Source organism: Solanum tuberosum, unplaced genomic scaffold, assembly GCF_000226075.1.
Source record: "Solanum tuberosum cultivar DM 1-3 516 R44 unplaced genomic scaffold, SolTub_3.0 scf01012, whole genome shotgun sequence".
NCBI lineage: Eukaryota > Viridiplantae > Streptophyta > Magnoliopsida > Solanales > Solanaceae > Solanum > Solanum tuberosum.
The window spans coordinates 2,895-7,265 of NW_006239903.1; the positions used below are offsets into that span (position 1 = coordinate 2,895).

General features: G+C 26.0%; 1 long non-coding RNA gene across 1 annotated transcript; it reads left to right on the forward strand.

The window, feature by feature from the left end:
• The first annotated feature begins 3,233 nt into the window (after window positions 1-3,233).
• LOC102603169 (uncharacterized) lies at window positions 3,234-4,059 on the forward strand. The gene is made up of 4 exons (XR_369013.2): window positions 3,234-3,497; window positions 3,569-3,665; window positions 3,812-3,895; window positions 3,979-4,059. It is a non-coding gene; the product is annotated as an uncharacterized lncRNA (long non-coding RNA).
• The last annotated feature ends 312 nt before the right edge of the window (window positions 4,060-4,371 follow it).

Here is a 4,371-nt window from a genome sequence, read left to right on the forward strand (position 1 = left end):
TACTATTTATAGAGAAAGAAAACCTTATTCCATAAAGGAAAAGTATTAAAATTTAAGGAAATCTTATTCCATAAGGAAAAGGTATTAAAATTTAAGGAAATAATTCAATTTTAATTGAAAAAAATTCACAAGAAAAAGTATTAAATTCAAGGAAATCTTATTCTACAAGAAAAATGTATTAAAATAATTTAATTTTAATAGAAAAATAATAGTTAGTAGAGGAGGGATTCAAACTTGAGTCTTGGAGACCTTCATGATACTATTAACCACCAAGCTATTGAACTTTTATGTTAAAATTACGCATGTTTATTTACTTAATTGAATTCAAGAAGTCAAAAATAATTACAGAAAAAGAAAACATCCCTGCGGGGAATCGAACCGGGACAAAAAGTAGGATTGCACAGGCTATTGCCAACTCCACTGCTCATCACTTTGTTATTTCAAGGGGTCCAAATTCTATATATACCAATATAAAATCAAAATTTTACGTGTCTTTATAGTATAATTTTTCGACGAAGGGTGTCCAATTGGACACCCTGGAGCCTACGTGGCTCCGCCCCTGCTTAAAGGGTATGATGCATTCAAAGGAACAGAGTGGATACTAAATGAAAATGTTGTGTTTCGGAAATTAAAATATCTACCGATTCTAGACGCAGATCTGAAAAGATGGGAAGCTCATAGTGATAATTTTCCTATGCTTGAGCAACTAATACTGCATCGCTTCCATGTTCTCCAAGAGATTCCCGACAGTATTGGAGAAATAATGACACTAAAATTCATCAAAATTAAAAATTGTGGTCCTACAGTTGTCACTAGTGCAAATAAAATTCAATAGGACCAAGAAAGTTGGGGAAATTATGACCTTCAAGTTCAAATTACTCCCAAGGTATGTTAACTACTACTCCCTTTGTCCCTAATTACTTATTCACTTTTTCTTTTATAGTTGTCTCTAATTACTTGTCCATTTTGACAAATCAAGAAACGACAATTTTTTTTTACCTATTATACCCTCAATTAATTAATTTGAAAAAAGTAGAATTTTTTAAAAATCTTAAGTTTTTAATTCATCTACTTTATAATTAATAGAAAAAAATGGTAAACTCACTATATCAATAATTGTTTTCTTAATAAATGTGTCAATTCAAAAGTGGATAAGTAATTAGGGACGGAGAGAGTAATATTTAGTCTTACTTCCCATCTTCTTTTATTTTTCTTAACAACGATATTGTCTGGACCATTTTACTTATGATGATTCTTTAAAATTTTCAAAATAAATTAATAATATGAAATAATATAATTATATAATAGGTGAGGCAAAAGTGCCACTTGTCGAATCACAATTAATCTTCAAGGTTCAGTTTTTTTCTAAAAAATATTATAAATGTGATATTATTTAATATTTGAATCAGCTTTTGCATATTTTGACTAATTATCTGTCACCTCCCACCACTAACAAAACTAGGTAAAACACTGCTCACAATACTTTTTTTTTATAAAAAAAAATCACATTTATACTTTCAAACAGATTTGTCTCTACTGAGTTATAAATGTGATTTTTTAAAAAGGGAAAACAACACATGTCAGCAACCAATAAATTATCTCACGTTTAGATTGTTTAAATTTTTTACAAAAATGTATTTTTTCGAAATAATTTAAAATGTTAACACCACAATAAATTATGATTTAATATTTATAAATAAATAAAATGTGTCAGTACCACAAATATTCTCAAAATTTCATTTTTAAAAATATCAATTTATTAGATATTAATAATCAAATTTGTTTTAATAAAAGTCACATGTCATCAAATAATAAATTCTCGGATTTTCAGTTTGTTCAAATTTTGTTTTAAAAATATACATTTTATATTTTGAATTTTTTTTTGACAAATATCAGCATTCAAAAAATTTAAAATTCAATATTTTAAAAATAAATTAAACATGTCATCACCACAAATATTTCTCTTTTTTGGTTTTATTTCCTTAACTAAAAATTGGTTAATGACAATATAAATTTTATTAGACAGTTTTAAAAGTTTCAATTACACTACCACTACTATTTATGTGAACTTAAATTCTTTATAAACAATTAATGTCTTTTTTGTTATTATTTAGTTAAATTGATATTTGTTTGTGCTTATTTCAAAATTTAATATTTAAATAAACATGTACAGTTTAAAAATTACTCATTAAACACTTACTACTTAACAAGTTTATAAACTAATCATTAATCACTTTTTTTAAAATAAAATATTATTTTAAAATTACAGACTAAATATAATAAATTCTTTCAAATTTCTGCTATTTTACAGTATTAATATTCAACTAATAATTCTTATTTGATTCTAAGCACTTAGATTGATTTTTTTTTAATTACAATTCAAATAAAATTATCTCTAAAAAAGCATTAAAGCCACAATTCTACATGAAAGATATTACTTTCAATCTATCAGTTTTTAATATTTTTTAAAAATTAAAGAAAACTACGACTTAAATAATACTCCCTCCATCCCATTTTATGTAAGGTAGTTTGACTCGGTACGGTGTTTAAGAAAGAAATGAAAACTTTAAAATTTTGTGGTCCAAAATGAATGATAGAAATTTGTGTGACTGTAAAACATTTCATTAAGGGGTAAAGAGACATTTTATAATTAAATTCTTACTTAATATAAAAATGTGTCAATCTTTTTGAGACTGACTAAAAAGGAAATAAGTCACATAAATTGAGACAGAGGGAGTACGTTTTAAAAGTTTCTCTATAAATTTATTATAATTACATGTGATTACAAAAAAAAAAAAAACGGTTCCATGACTACGCAATTACCATCCACTTTAACAAAATTTTATAATCACTCAAAAATTGTTTTTCATTGCACATATAATTTATATATATCGTTTATTATGTCATATATATATATATATCATTTATCATGTTAAAACTTAACAGTATTTTGCCTAACACCAAAAACTATTATGGCTTTATAGTTAATTACAATCTCAGAAATTTCAAACAAATCGACACAATGTATCTTGAAAGTTCGTGTTGTTCGAATGTGGATAGTATCACATATATACAAGTCAGGAATACCTCTTTCATTAGAGTTGGTTTTGCAAGATGAAAAGGTAATTTCTATAATTGATTATTTAACGTTATTCAATCTCTCGACATATTATTATAACTTTAATATTAAGAAATTGTATATTAACATAACAAAAAATTTATGTAGGGTGATCATATAAGTGCATCAACTGGAAAGTCTACAATTAAGTATTTCAAGGACAAGATTCAGGAACTTGGTTTATATGAGATGAACAACTTTGTTGTAGCCACAAATTACATAACTTTCACCACTTCGACACACAAACACAGGCTGATATTTACACGAAATACAATTGTGACAGAAATACCCGATTCATTATTCCATATGAATATCTTTAATTTGCGCACTTTTGATCAATTGACAACTCAACATAATGTGGATGAGGCTGTACTATTCGGTAATTACTTACACTATTCATAATATGTTTCATTTACAATATAATTGTACTAATCTATATTATTTATATAGATGTTATTGGGCAGGTTGTCACTTATGGACCAATTCAAATAGACGAAAAAGGAGAGAACACCCGTTATTATATGAAAGTTGTATTAGAAGATGATAAGTAAGTAAGCCTTATAATTAATTATTAATTTCATTTTATCACCACTTCTTTAAATTTATTATATACTAATTACTAATAATATAATTGACTAACACGTACAGAAAAAATAGGCTTTCCACAACTCTCTCTATTTGATGAATTGACAGATCAAATCCAACCTCATCTATGTGGATCTACAAATGAACCATTGATTATTGTTTTGCAATTAGTGAAGGCTTACAAATTTAGAGGTATGATCATTGTAAAATAAATAATTCAGATTATTATTATTACGAATAAAACTTGACTGACATGGTTAACAAAAAATCAACAGAAAACTACTATGTTCATAGTTGTCATTGGCAATCCAAACTTTGGATAAATCTTAATCTACCTCAGCCTACTGATTTTCAAAAATAGGTTTGACATCATCTTCATATTATGTGTATCATATAATTTTTTTCCCAATTAATTATATGTTTTGAGTAATTTTGCAGATTAGTTGCATCATCTGGTTCGAAACATGAGAGAATTTTTCAGACAAATTCACAACATATTTCGGATGAGTTGTCGAAAGGAATTGTGCCTTTTAAATTTCGTAGTGATTTAATTGAATGCACTGAAGTGAGTTTAATATAATATTGATGCATTGCTTTATATATTTACAATTTCTAATTTGTATATATATTAAATTGCATTTTTATATATGCTTTTAAAGGAATCTGCC